The sequence below is a fragment of the Lycorma delicatula genome, chromosome 9 (assembly GCF_047948215.1).
Source record: "Lycorma delicatula isolate Av1 chromosome 9, ASM4794821v1, whole genome shotgun sequence".
Lineage (NCBI taxonomy): Eukaryota > Metazoa > Arthropoda > Insecta > Hemiptera > Fulgoridae > Lycorma > Lycorma delicatula.
Genome location: NC_134463.1, coordinates 85048309 through 85063679, shown reverse-complemented (window position 1 = coordinate 85063679; position 15371 = coordinate 85048309). Strand labels below are relative to the sequence as shown.

At 36.1% G+C, this 15371-nt stretch overlaps 1 long non-coding RNA gene across 3 annotated transcripts in view; it reads left to right on the top strand.

The window, feature by feature from the left end:
- LOC142329909 (uncharacterized) overlaps positions 1–15125 on the top strand; it is a 66518-nt gene extending 51393 nt beyond the window's left edge. For 2 of the 3 annotated variants that reach the window (XR_012757617.1, XR_012757619.1), the window contains exon 4: positions 2509–2704. This is a non-coding gene — a long non-coding RNA (uncharacterized LOC142329909). Of the gene's footprint in view, positions 1–2508; positions 2705–14980 lie in introns of those variants that run through there. The other variant, XR_012757618.1, reaches the window with a different exon arrangement.
- The last annotated feature ends 246 nt before the right edge of the window (positions 15126–15371 follow it).

The following is a 15371-nucleotide window of genomic DNA, read 5'->3' as shown; positions in this document are numbered from 1 at the left end:
ATGGACAGGTACTTGCTGGCATTCAGCGGCCAAGGCGTGGCAGCGAATTGCTGTCTTTGACGAGATAAATTAATTATTGATAGTCATATATGTTTTATAGTCGACGGGGTGTGCCTACCCATTTTAGTGGTATATGATTAGTGGGCGGTGGGGCACGCAAGCGAGTGGTGTATGGTACCACTCTTATTCCGCTCACGCTTTTAGGTTAGCTCCAGAAGGTAGTTAGGACACTGGTCGCTAAACTGTTTCGTGGCTCAGTAGCTGTTTGTGGCATTCGGTCTTATGCATTAGGGTGACCGATTGGAGTGGTGGCAGGAGAAACGCCAAGCTAACCAATAAACCGTTGGTAAGAATGAACTTATATTATATAAGGCAGATCTCCTTGCTTTTCATCCTCCAAACGTCACGAGTACATTCTCTTCAAATCACCTCCTTCCCTTGTACGTATACGCATCTAGAACCCCTCTTTTACACCTAATCATACTACACATTGATGTTCTTTTTATCAAACCTCCTTTCCTTATGTAGATTTACTTAAACTTTTTTTTCACCAAGAAGGTGAATGTGCAGCATTTAATTGCTCAATTCCAAAACTTGTTAAAGTAAGCTGTTAATTTATCATTTATTTCTATATTTGAATTTACAGTGTATCTTTAATTTTAATAATTAATCATCTGAACAGTCGGATAATGTCAAATGCGATTACAATATTTATGGTTATCAATTACAAAGTTTACGAATTCTATAAATAAGCTTGCTTAACACACAGATCGATTCACTTAAGCTTTTCCCATATCGAAAAAATTGTAAATGTAATCATTGTACGTTCGATTAAAATTTGTTTCAAAATTATATGTGCATTCTTTCGTACCAACCGCTAGGTGCACGGGAGAAAATGTATTTGTAAAGTTCAATCACGCACTCTTTACTTCGAGAATCTTAATGGATCTTAATTTCTCACAAACACCGTGATTTGTCGGAAAATAACAAAGTTTCCTCTTTATTGTGAAGTTTAGAAAGATTTTTTCTCTAAGATAATAAACTGGCAAAAAATCTGCTGCTACATGTTATAATAATTTTAGGCCCACTTTCAAAAAGAAATGGTATGACTTTCAAAAATGAATAAAATCTGTAGTTAAATCAGAAAATGTGTAAGTAATCCTTATACCACGCTTGTGTGTTAGGATTAATTGCAGGTAATAAAATTTAAGCTGTGTGATCTATGGATTTCAAGTGATATATCTATATCAGTTGATATACAGACTTAATATGAAGTGTAATAATGATGCTACAATTTTAAAAAAGCGTTATAAATCAAGTGGCAGACACTGAAAACAACGAAGTAGCGTTTGGTCAGAACTTGTTAATAAAAATGCTGCTCGCGAAAGATACCGTACTGGCTAAATGAAATCCTTCTAACTTGACTGCATTTACACGGACTTTTCACAGCATAAAAGAGTGCACCCTGTGATATCACGTAAGAAATAATGTGAGGGTTAAGTCAGCTAATGTATTAATCCTCTTTTACTGTTTTTACAATCTACGTCTCCTTTTAGTACATAATTAACTACAAAAGTCACCATACGATTCTTTTTTTTGTGAAGTTCTTTAGTCTTGCAAAATTCTTTGCAAAATAACACCGTTATTTTAAAAAAAATCATTAATTCTTTGTCCATATTTCATTCCTATTAAAAACATATTTTTCTTTTCAAACAAATCTTATTTTCCATTTAGTGTTTAACAATAAGCAGATTTTTCTTTGTGTAATTTTTTTCGGTTGTACAATTGTTTTTTTCTCTTTCCATCCACATTTTATCGTTTTATTAATACCATCGTATTATTATCGTTTTTTTTAAGATACCAGCAAAATTCCTAATCTTTGTGATTACAAATACCATATTTTAAACCTAAATTATATTTGTTATTGGAAACAATGATCTATTGTATAAGGTATACTTACCCCCCCCCCCCTTACTTTTCATCCTTTACTAAAAAACGTTACGAGTACATACTCGTCAAATTATTCATTCAAATTGTGCTACATTCCAAACAAAATTTCTAACTTTGTGTCCAGCTTTTTTAAATTTCTAAATTTGTGCAGTTCTACTTTGGATACCTTCTTTATTTCATACTTCGTTTGTTCTTGTACCTAAGTAAATCTTGCAATTTCCAATATGCCGGTCTCCGCGGCGCGAGTGGTAGCGTCTCGGCCTTTCACCCGGAGGTCCTGGCTTTGAATCCCGGTCAGGCATGGCATTTTTCACACATGCTACAAAACAATCATCTCACCCTCTGCGGAATGAACTGCTTGACTGCGGACCCGGAGGTAAAACAACGCAAAAAAAAAGGAAAGTCCAATATACCACGTACTATCTTAACATATATTTACCGTTTATATAACGTCATAGTTATCCTCCCTTCTATCGCATCACCTTGTTTTTTCCTGTATATAACAATAAATTGAACTTTTTAAATGTAGAATAAACTTGAATCAAAAACTGTTCACAGGTAGAGGAAATGCAAAACCGCCAACTATTGAAACTTGCAAGGAATGAAGAGAGAAGCGATTGCGAACTTCTCCAAAAAAAAATCATCCATTTAAATATATGTATACGCGTCTTGTTAAATACCTCATGGGTGGTGTGGAAAATGTAATATATTATTTATAATATTTTTTAAATAAATAAATAATTTATTAAATGATTTTATAATCGTTTTATTTTGTACAATCTAGCGATGAAAATTTAAGAGATATAAGGTTTTATTATATGAAATTGGTTTATTTCGGTTGGAAAGACACGTAACATTTAATTGAGACTATAGTTATTTGTAAAGTGAAAAAAAAAATAAAACTAGAAAAAGGTTGAGTGTTTTATATGACTAATGAAGAGAAATTTCACCTATTAATAAAAATAAAAATCTCAACACGCCGAGGTTGCTACCTCCTGGGTAGTGAGGAAACGCAACTGATATCAGCACGATGTTAACGCTCTTTCTCAGTTCATTTTCCAAATATAGCGTTTTTCAAGTAAGACTGTAAACTACAACAACTTTACAGCATGATGCATTCGCAAGACCGGAAATATATCTGGAAATAACATAACATATTCATATTTGGGTGTGGAATATCAACACCCAAAGCTTTATTCAATAAACCCACCAGTTCCCTTAATATCAGAAAAGTTATGAATTCTCTGGAATGCAGTTCATTTCACATTTTATAGTGGCTAATGATATTAGTCGATGCTGTTTAAAAAGAAAAAGAAAAAAGGAATAAAAATAAATTTTCAATCGGTTTTATTTCTATAAATATATTTGTTTGTTTTCCGATTAACGTGTTTTTTTATATAATATTTAAGATACTTTGGATGTGGATTCATCTACATGATTAAATGTTTTGATAGCTACAAGATTAGCAGGCATATTAGTATTTAGATAATTCAGTCAATTGTTTAGAGCTTTGTATGCAGTCTCTGGATAGGTAATAATGATTTTTGGTTTGGATTTTACCTTCTTTACGTAAAGTCACTGTATTAGGTGATCCAATATGTAGTAGTACTGGATGTAAAAAAAAATAAAGGTAATAAAAAAAAAACCAATCAAAAAATCAATCAGGAATTCAGGATTATCAAAATATGATTTTATATAAAAGAACATCATACACTATTTTGAAAGGTGTAATTTTCAATTTTAATGGGAAAAAATTCGACCGAATTTTTTGGAACAAAATTCGGGTCGAATTTTGTTACAAAGAATGTGAATATATTCACATGAAGAATGAATGTGTATATATTATTATTATTTCAGTGTTTCTAGGCTTTCTATAATCTTATTATTGTTATTTACACACGCTCGCGCGCAATAATTTAAATTAATATAAAATATTTTACTTTTACCATATATTGTCGCGTGTTTGCGGCTCGTTTATGATATTGAGAGATTGACTATTGAAAATTTTTATATAATTACAATTTCTTAATTTAAAAACAAATAAAATAATAATCAATAACAAAAATAATGACCACAGTAATAATAAAAGACAATAATAAAGAACTCACTATAATAATCAGAAGAATAATGACAAGAACAAACTATAATAATAATAATAATAATAATAATAATACTAGTGGTTGGGTGATGAAAAGGGATAGTTGGAAGGATGGTAGGGTGTGTCTGGTTGAGGTATGCGATGGGGGGCTGAGGAGTGGAAAGGGTTTGGTACAGATGCTTAGGAAAACGAGCGTTTCTCTATAAAATTAAGTATTTTTTTGGACCTTCCTATATACTATGTCTTTCAGATTAAGAAAAATTTTAATTTGTAATAAAAAATGTTGAGGGGTATGGGTTGGTACAGATATATAAAAAAAAGAGTGTTTCTCTATAAAATTAAAATATCTAATGTAACATATTGAGTGGGAGAGATTGGTTCAGATACAGAAACTATATTTTGGAACCCCCCTATGTATTTTGTCTTGTCAGAATTCGAAAATTTAAAATATTTATTAATATAACATTAAATAAGTTATTTTTTTATAGAAAAATTCTACGTTGAAAATAACATTAGTTGAGAAAAAAAATCATATATGTAATAATATAAAATTAAATTATAATTTTTTTACATTTCGTTTTATATAAAATAATTTTTTTTATAATTGGGTGTTTTATAATATAAAAAAATTACATCCTAATCTTGTATGGGCCGAAACGCCGCAACTTTACTTCGGCAGAGGGCACATATACCATCGTTAACTATTAGCATAGCTGCGCAATCTTCACAATATCGATGGTTACAACATATTTCCAATCTCGACAGATACCGGTTTTGACAATCAGATTGGGCATCTGTCGAAGATTTCATATTTTCACTGCCATCGATATTGGGAACGAAACTGCTAACAACGTGGTTTCGTACGTGCCTTATGTGCGTACGAAAAAACGACGACCCTCTACCGTTGGTATCATCATCATTGTTAGCAGCAGCGGGTTGTTGTTGTTGTTGTGGTGACTGTGGTGTTGCAGTGGATCAGCAGACGATGGTGGCTTTGCTTCTACGATTTATAGAGTGAACTATTTCCACACACGCAAAACATAGTTATTTTTCATAACACGATTTTTTATTAATCGTTCTCGTGCCTCCTGAAGGAAGGTATACCGCAATTACAATTTCTCGTATATTAAGAAGAGAATAATACATTATCTCTATATGCAGTTTAAATGACAGTGTAATAACACACTAGATAATAAATAATACATTATGTTGAATCCAATAATGTTTTAATATAAAAAATTATTATATACATATTTCAACTTAGATAATCTTTCTATATATAAAAATGTTAATAAAATTTAATTAAATTATTAGCACAATGGCTTATTTACTGCACTTAATCGGAAGTCCTGTCGCCAGTAATTACGTAATCCAAGATGGCTGAAAGCTGCCATCTTGGATGACGTCACAAATGGCGACAGTACTCCTATTTTCGGACTACGTTTTATCCTTTTTTTTTTGAAGTATCTGTCTTTGATACAGGAATTTGATATAGGAATTAGTGAGGTTCGGTGGGAAGAGGAAGGCGACTTTTGGTCAGGTGATTTTAGAGTAATTAACTCAGCGTCAAATAATGGGCAGGCAGGAGTAGGTTTCGTGATGAACAAGAAGATAGGGAGGAGAGTGGAGTATTTCAAAACGCATAGCGATAGAATCATTGTAATAAGGATAAAATCAAAACCTAAACCGACAACGATTGTTAACGTTTATATGCCTACAAGCGCCCATGATGATGATGAGGTAGAGTGTGTATACGAAGAGATTGATGAAGCAATTAAACACGTAAAGGGAGATGAAAATTTAATAATAGTTGGAGATTGGAATGCAAGCATTGGAAAAGGCAAGGAAGGAAATATAGTGGGTGAATATGGGCTGGGCAAAAGGAATGAAAGAGGGGACCGACTTATAGAATTTTGCACGAAGTATAATTTAGTAATTGCCAACACCCAATTTAAAAATCATAATAGAAGAATATACACTTGGAAAAAGCCAGGCGATACTGGAAGGTATCAGATAGATTATATCATGGTTAAGCAAAGATTTAGAAATCAACTCGTTGACTGCAAAACTTACCCTGGAGCAGACATTGATAGCGACCATAATTTGGTGATAATGAAATGTAGATTGGGGTTTAAAAACCTGAAGAAAAGTTGTCAGATGAATCGGTGGAATTTAGAGAAGCTTGAGGAAGAGGAGGTAAAGAAGATTTTTGATGAGGACATCGCAAGAGGTCTGAGTAAAAAAGATATGGTAGAAAATGTAGAAGAAGAATGGGAGAATGTTAAAAAGGAAATTCTTAAATCAGCTGAAGCAAACTTAGGCGGAATAAAGAGAACTGGTAGAAAACCTTGGGTTTCAGACGATATATTGCAGCTGATGGATGAACGTAGAAAATATAAGAATGCTAATGATGAAGAAAGTAAAAGGAACTATCGGCAATTAAGAAATGCTATAAATAGGAAATGCAAACTGGCGAAAGAAGAGTGGATTAAAGAAAAGTGTTCAGAAGTGGAAAGAGAAATGAACATTGGTAAAATTGACGGAGCATACAGGAAAGTTAAGGAAAATTTTGGGGTACATAAATTAAAATCTAATAATGTGTTAAACAAAGATGGTACACCAATATATAATACGAAAGGTAAAGTCGATAGATGGGTGGAATATATTGAAGAGTTATACGGAGGAAATGAATTAGAAAATGGTGTTATAGAGGAAGAAGAGGAAGTTGAGGAGGATGAAATGGGAGAAACAATACTGAGATCTGAATTTAAGAGAGCATTAAAAGATTTAAATGGCAGAAAGGCTCCTGGAATAGACGGAATACCTGTAGAATTACTGCGCAGTGCAGGTGAGGAAGCGATTGATAGATTATACAAACTGGTGTGTAATATTTATGAAAAAGGGGAATTTCCGTCAGACTTCAAAAAAAGTGTTATAGTTACGATACCAAAGAAAGCAGGGGCAGATAAATGTGAAGAATACAGAACAATTAGTTTAACTAGTCATGCATCAAAAATCTTAACTAGAATTTTATACAGAAGAATTGAGAGGAGAGTGGAAGAAGTGTTAGGAGAAGACCAATTTGGTTTCAGGAAAAGTATAGGGACAAGGGAAGCAATTTTAGGCCTCAGATTAATAGTAGAAGGAAGATTAAAGAAAAACAAACCAACATACTTGGCGTTTATAGACCTAGAAAAGGCTTTCGATAACGTAGATTGGAATAAAATTTTCAGCATTTTAAAAAAATTAGGGTTCAAATACAGAGATAGAAGAACAATTGCTAACATGTACAGGAACCAAACAGCAACAATAACAATTGAAGAACATAAGAAAGAAGCCCTAATAAGAAAGGGAGTCCGACAAGGATGTTCCCTATCTCCGTTACTTTTTAATCTTTACATGGAACTAGCAGTTAATGATATTAAAGAACAATTTAGATTCGGAGTAACAGTACAAGGTGAAAAGATAAAGATGCTACGATTTGCTGATGATATAGTAATTCTAGCCGAGAGTAAAAAGGATTTAGAAGAAACAATGAATGGCATAGATGAAGTCCTACGCAAGAACTATCGCATGAAAATAAACAAGAACAAAACAAAAGTAATGAAATGTAGTAGAAATAACAAAGATGGACCCCTGAATGTGAAAATAGGAGGAGAAAAGATTATGGAGGTAGAAGAATTTTGTTATTTGGGAAGTAAAATTACTAAAGATGGACGAAGCAGGAGCGATATAAAATGCCGAATAGCACAAGCTAAACGAGCCTTCAGTAAGAAATATAATTTGTTTACATCAAAAATGAATTTAAATGTCAGGAAAAGATTTTTGAAAGTGTATGTTTGGAGTGTCGCTTTATATGGAAGTGAAACTTGGACAATCGGAGTATCTGAGAAGAAAAGATTAGAAGCTTTTGAAATGTGGTGCTATAGGAGAATGTTAAAAATCAGATGGGTGGATAAAGTGACAAATGAAGAGGTATTGCGGCAAATAGATGAAGAAAGAAGCATTTGGAAGAATATAGTTAAAAGAAGAGACAGACTTATAGGCCACATACTAAGGCATCCTGGAATAGTCGCTTTAATATTGGAAGGACAGGTAGAAGGGAAAAATTGTGTAGGCAGGCCACGTTTGGAGTATGTAAAACAAATTGTTGGGGATGTAGGATGTAGAGGGTATACTGAAATGAAACGACTAGCACTAGATAGGGAATCTTGGAGAGCTGCATCAAACCAGTCAAATGACTGAAGACAAAAAAAAAAAAGTCTTTGATAACAAAGGCATCGGAAGTAAAACCTCCTTTTAAATCTGCTAAAACGTTAAATTAGCTGTAAAAATACGCACAATTAGACTTTTAAATATCATACTCAGTGTTGTGCTTAATTTGTGAGTAGTAATCCCGTGGACCGGTATGTAATATTTGATATTTCAACTGAACGACATTTAATAATAAATTTGAATAAAAAAACACACAAATATAAAATAATAAGTAAATGTTTATAACCAAAAATTATTTTTATACTCTCCACACCCAGAATACACTTACATACAGAATACACCCATAACACTTAAAACAGTTCATAACACCAATACTGATGTTTAACATGTAGGTCTGTTAATGTAGTCGTGACTTACTGCGATGACAAAAGTACTTCTTACTTCAGCTATTTCTATTTTTTTGTAATACATCAAATATCAAACGCTAAGATTAAAAAAATAGATTTCAAACTGTTTTTTTTCATCTTCAAATTTTTCTTGCTCTTTATTCTAGATGTATAAAATAAAATTAATGCGTGATAAATTTTTTATTGTCGTAGAATAAAAATGATAGAAGAAGTAAACTAATAATTACAACTTAATTTTATACAAAACAAGAAAATAGAATAAAATAATTCCCTACAGCTCTCTGAAAAATTCTTAGAAGTTATTTACACCTACGACAATAAGAATTAAACTAACAGTTACAACTTAATTTTATACAAAACAAGAAAGTAGAATAAAATATTTCCCTACAGCTGTCTGAAATTCTTAGAGGTTATTTACACCTACAAGAATTTTTCAGAAAATTAAAGTAAAAAAAAAAACATTAATAGAAACAAATTATTCTGTGTCTATTAATGGGTTTTTTTTTGTGTGTATTAACGCACTAATATTCTATTTGCGAATATTAATTCGTGTTATATTTTTGTTTTCGTTTTCCTTTAAATAACAATGTATAAAAAAAATATCAAGACATAAATTGAATAGAAAACACAGATTCGGAAGTCGGAATTAAAGCAAAACCATAGTAATTACATTTTAATAAATAATATTTTTTGGTTTAAAACAATGATAAAAAAGAAATAAGGTTTGTTGGCAGTAGTGTGTGTGTGTGTACGCGCGCGTTTACATCTGTTTAAAATTGCATGGCTCAAATTAAAATGCACATATCAGTTCATTTACGTGAAAACCCTACTTGATTAATTATGCCTTGGATGAAACGTAAGTCTAAACACAATGTACAAGTCATCTCTGTAATTTGCCCAGTAATCTTTACGCAACCAATCACAGTCATCCTAATTTTCTCCTTTAAATTTATATGTAGAAAAATGTTAATAATGATGTTGTTGATTGATATATTTAAATTTTAAGTTGCAATCTTCTCATAATTACATATAAACGACTAATAGTAGATTTTTAAATTATTTTAATATAATTTTTTTTTAGTTTTACGGGTTTATTATTATTTTATTTTATTAAGTTTAAGGGTAACGACTACTACAGTTATTATACTGTATTAGTACGACTTAGTATTAATGGACAGGATATTTGCAATAAGGACGTCCTTAGTGACCTTACTCTTTCTTTAGGTTTATGGAATGCAAAGTTGGCAGGAGTCTATTACTCCCTACTTTATCGCAGAACCTGGACAGAGTCCCTTGTTGCTGGATCATTCTAATCGGGCTTGTTTTTTTAAAAGGTTATTTTTAATCTCGGATCTAATTTTTCAATTTTGGTCTATTATTATTTTAGTGAATTTAAGACGGATTTAATTGCATTCCAATCCGTTGTTGAACCAGCGTTATCGAACCCATTTCATGGGCCGACCGCGGAAGGCTAGGCTTATAAAGCCTGTCCTCCCGACGTAATTCCCCTTCAGACCGTCCACTGAAGTCCTTTCGGTGCTAACTCTTTAATAGGCTAGCAGGAATACGCCACAACGGGGCACTAGCTATAAGGAGGGAGCAATGCGTCCCCTTTTCCGGAGGAGTCGCAATTGCTGGGTTATTTTGTCTTATTGTAAGTTTTGAAATAGGAGAGGTTGTGTAGAAGCTCTTCATCCGCTTCTGGTATGGCTGCCCTTCAGGACGCATCTCTGCTGGGCTCTGTTCCGGACTCCAGTCCGTGATGTTGAGGCGAGTGGTTGGTCTTCCTTCTTCTTCATCTTCTCCCGAAGACCTCTTCGTTCTTCTTTGGCCTGCACTTTCCAAGAATTGGTAGTAACCGAAGTTACATACCATTAACCTTGTAAAGGTGGCTGCTGGGCTGATGGCTGCTGGGCTCGTTCCCTCTTTCTTCTTTCTTGAAAGGAAAGGAAGGTAATAGGGAACTTACAAATGGTGGTACCTATTCGCGATCGCGGTTTTGGGGCGGCGATTTTTGTGGAAAGAAGTAAACAGTAATTATTCACTCCACGTAATTATTAACCTTCAGACACACGTGTGCCTGAGAAGGGGTTGGGGGGACCGCGTGGCCGCAGTGAAGAAACCATTTGTTTTTGTGGTGGCTGTTGGTATCTGCAACAAAAGAAGCAGAACACACACACGAAAAAAAAAAAAAAAAATTTAATTACTACTTTCTTTCGACTGGCAGGATGAGACGGCACGTCGAGTCGTTCCACATCCACGCTTCTCCCGTTTCTGAAACAAGAGAAACAGAACAAAACACACGCGAAAGAAAAAAAAAACAAAAAAAACGCGTTTTTGTTGTATGCGCGACTTTCCGTATTTGAAGACTTCAAACTATATAACTCGCGAAAAACTATTCACTCGCGACCCCGGAAACGCGTCTGACGCACTATTCCGTTTGTGGCTCATGCGATATGGAGGCCCCTAAGCCTGGTTTGTCGATTTTCGGCTACCGCACCGCACCATCACGGTGGCTCGTCCAGTACGGCGTGAGGCCGCTTCCTTACAACTGTCGGAGTTGGGTCCTCTCGGCAGATGTCCCGAAGATGACTGTGTTCGGACACAGCCGCTCTCCCGAACAGTCTGCGCGCCTGCGCCACCCCCACCTCGGACACGGATTGAAATCTCGCATCAGATCGGAGAGTGGCGTTCCTGACGAACCACGGAGCTCCAAAGATCGTCCGCAACGCGATGTTTTGGACGGCCTCGATCTTCTTTTGAAGCGAGGAGCTCAACACTGCCCCCCATGCCGGGTAAGCATATGTTAGAATCGGCAGTACGTACAGTCGAAAAATGAGGAGCTTAGTTGCCAGTGGGTACGGGCTGGCACTGTTCAGCACTGGGTATAGCGAGGCTCTGGCGGCCTTAGCCCTCCGGGTCGCATAATTTACATGTTCGCCGAAGGTAAGCCGCCTGTCCAACACCACCCCCAGGTACTTAACTGTTTTCTCAAAAGGGATTTTCTCCCCTGAGATTTCCAGCTCTGGTCGGTTTTCGTGTCTTGCATGTGAACATCACGGCCACCGATTTTTCACCGTTGACCCTGATTCTCCACATGTCGAGCCACGGTTCCACTAAGTCCAGCTGCCTTTGGAGCCTCCGGACCGCGTAATCCACATTTGCGGATTCGTAGAAATATGCCGTGTCGTCTGCGTAAAGGGCCGTTTTGACCCCTTCCGACAGCGGCATATCGTTCACGTACAAAGTGTACAAGAACGGGGAAAGTACTGCTCCTTGGGGAACCCCAGCGGCTATTTCTCTGGTAGAGGAAATCGATTCCCTTACGCGCACGACAAAATGTCGGTCAGCAGATATGACCGCATCAGTCTGACATAGCGGTACGGGATCGCCGATCGCACTAGCTTATAAAGCAGACTGCTATCCCAAACTTTGTCAAAGGCCTTGGCCACATCCAGTAAAACGGCTGCAGTCACCCGTTTCCTGTTCAGGCCTCCGACAAGGTCGTCTATTATTTTTACCAGTTGGAGGGTAGTTGAGTGACCCTCCCTGAACCCAAATTGCTCGGGCCGCACTTCTCCCTCCATGTATCGCCTCAGTTTTTCGAGAAAAATCCTCTCGAACAACTTAGACAATACCGGTAACAGGGAGATTGGCCTATAATTCCGTGGGAAAAGTAAGCTTTTCCCCGGTTTGGGTAAACATACGACTTTGGCCGTTTTCCAACAATTCGGGAAATATCCAACGTACAAAATGGACGTGAATATCACCGAAATTGCTGTAATCACGGAGGCCGGTATGTTCCGGAATGCACGGGCGCTGATCCCGTCGACACCCGGGGCCTTGTCGGGGCTTGTGGCCTTAATGGCTGCGGAAACTTCCGCTTCAGTGACTTGGTCAATCTCTAGAGGGGCGTCCTCCACCTGTGAGAAATAATCTACAAGAAAGGATTCCACCTCGGTTGTGTGCTCGTCGTTCGGGGAGGGAGGGGGGTTTGGAGTGAACTGCTCCTCCAAGGTATCGGCGAATATCTCGGCCCTCTCCGCCTCCGAGTATGCAAGAAAACCTCGCTGCCCCACAACCGGATGGCGAGGCTTCTTCCCTTCTCGCAGTCTCCTGTTCAGCCTGAACACCGAGGAGATGTCGTCAGAGACCGAGGCGAGGTATTCGTTCCACGAATCCTCTCGATGGCTTGTCAGCAGTTGTTTTACCCTGTCCGTTTGATTATAAAAGGCCCGCTTATCAGCGGGGGACAGGGTGATTCGATATCTCCTCCTCAGTCGTCGTTTCTCCGTTATGGCTTCGGAGATATGAGGAGGGAGGTCGTTTCGAACAACTGCTCGAGTCTTGGCCGATGAGCTGCCTGCCAGGGCCTCGGTCATTGACGACGTGACGCGCCCGATAGTGTCGTCGATTTCCTCCGGGGTGTTCAGGAGCTCAGGATTTACCGGCCTGTACTCCCGCTGGAGGGTCTCGTAGAACCTTTTCCAGTTAACTGACCTTCGGGGTATAGGCGGGGGATCTCGGCCACCCCCTGCCTGACCTAGTTCCAACAGGACAGGGGAATGGTCCGAACTGAGGTCTTCTATCGTTTCAATCATGAATGGGAGGGTACCCCCCTTCATGACTGCGATATCCAGCACGTCAGGCCTAGATCTGCCTGAGCGATGCACGAACGTGGGCACCTCAGGGCCTACGACGACCAAGCGGCGGGCTCTCGCCCTTTCGTACAGCAATCTGCCATTCGGATTTGTCAGAATGCTGTTCCATGACACGTGTTTGGCATTGAGGTCGCCCATGAGTATCATGGGCCCATCCCAATTTTCCAGCACGGCATCCAGATCTGCGCCGGTTACCGCGTCGTTCGGCTTGCTATAAGCCGAAACCAGCCGATACACCGTGCCCAGATGCTCCACATGCACACACGTTTGCTCCATCACGTTTGTATGAAGAACAACGCGCGTATGCATGTGGCGTCTGTGGACTAAAACCGCAGTTCCTCCAGAGGAGTGAGATCCGGGTCGAACTGGCCTATCCGTCCTATATGTAAAATAGTTCCGAAGGGTCAGTTGCTTGTTTGGGTTCAAGCACGTCTCAGACAACAGTATCACGTCTATCAGTAGATCCTCGGCCATACGGCATAGTTCCTCCGTCCGGCCTACTACTGAGTTGGCGTTCCACTGCAAGAGTCTGAGGGTGGGCCTAACCATACCTGGACAGTACAGCCATGGACCCTAAAATATAAATTTTTGCATAAAACTCAATACCCCATTTTTGGCATGATCACCTTACTTTCCCCTTTAAATTAGTTATTCTAGCTATATTTGCTCAGAAAGTAAAATTTAAGAAGTAATTTAAAAGAACCACAAATTAAAATCAAAAGAAAAATATTCTATTACATTTACATACTTTCATAATAGTAAATTAAAAAATTAAAAATAATAATAATGAAGAGGAAAATAAACACTTTTAAAAGATAACAGCTAAATCGATTATAAAATTATGCTGTTTGTTTTTAAAATCGTACCAAGTTTTTAGCTGCAACTAATTAGTTACCGTTAATGTAGTGCCAAATCAAAGAAAAGATAAATATTTATAGATTTTTTTTTTGGTGTAGTTTTTATTTAAATTTTATACCTTTTGTTTTATTTTTATTCAAAACATATCTAAAATAAATTTCGCCAGTACAAAAAATTTTAAAGGAATCTAAAAACTACACCAAGGTAAAATACTATAATCATATTTCTTTCTTATTTTTTTTAACCAAGAATTGAAATGTAAAAATCACTTTAAAGAGATTGCTATTTAGCATGATCTTTGCAATATATAACTACATATTTCTTTTTACTTGAAGTTTTCCAGTTAATGTTCTTGAATTTTTTACATATAAATATTTAGAGTATCAAAATGATTATCAGCTTAAATAGTCTGTCATAATGAATATGTTGTATAAACATAATATTAAGAAATAATTCTACATTAAAAAATTTATTCATTTAAGTTGTCTGAAGAAAAGTTATAATGGTTTCTTATACAAAATGAAGTAATAAAATTCTTTTTCTTGTTCCATTTATTGAAAAGTAACACTAGAACATAGTTTTAAAAAAAGGAGACACTGGTTGAATAAAGAAAAAAGAAGTTTTATTTTCACATGAGATAAAGAATGTAGCTGACAATTGGTTGCAGAAATACAATTAAAAACATGAATATATTCACAGTGTAAAAAGTGTAAGGAAGAGTAGTTATTTCAGCTAGTAATAAGTATTTCCACTCTTACTGTACAATTCCTATATTATATTATTTTAAATAGGGGAAGGAAAAATAATACATGAAAGACAATAACCCTACCAAAGTTTTACTGTCACTAATACAAGAACATAAGTTATATTGATTGAAGTAGTTATCCAGTGGTAGAAAAGGACGAAAAAGACATATGATAATGCTGATTATGAAAGTCATTCTCCACATAATAATATGATAAGGTAAGAAATTAAAAATCATTATTACTGAATTAATAAGCGATTTTGATGGCTAGTCATCATCTTTAGGGTGGTTTTTTCAAAGAAATAAAAACATTTATTTTGAAAAATAAAATTAGAAGCACTTAAAAAAGTCAAAGTATTTAAAAATATTTGCATGATTATGCGTTCTAGCTTGGTTTATAAATATATAATATTAACTACTGAAGAAAGTGAAAGAAT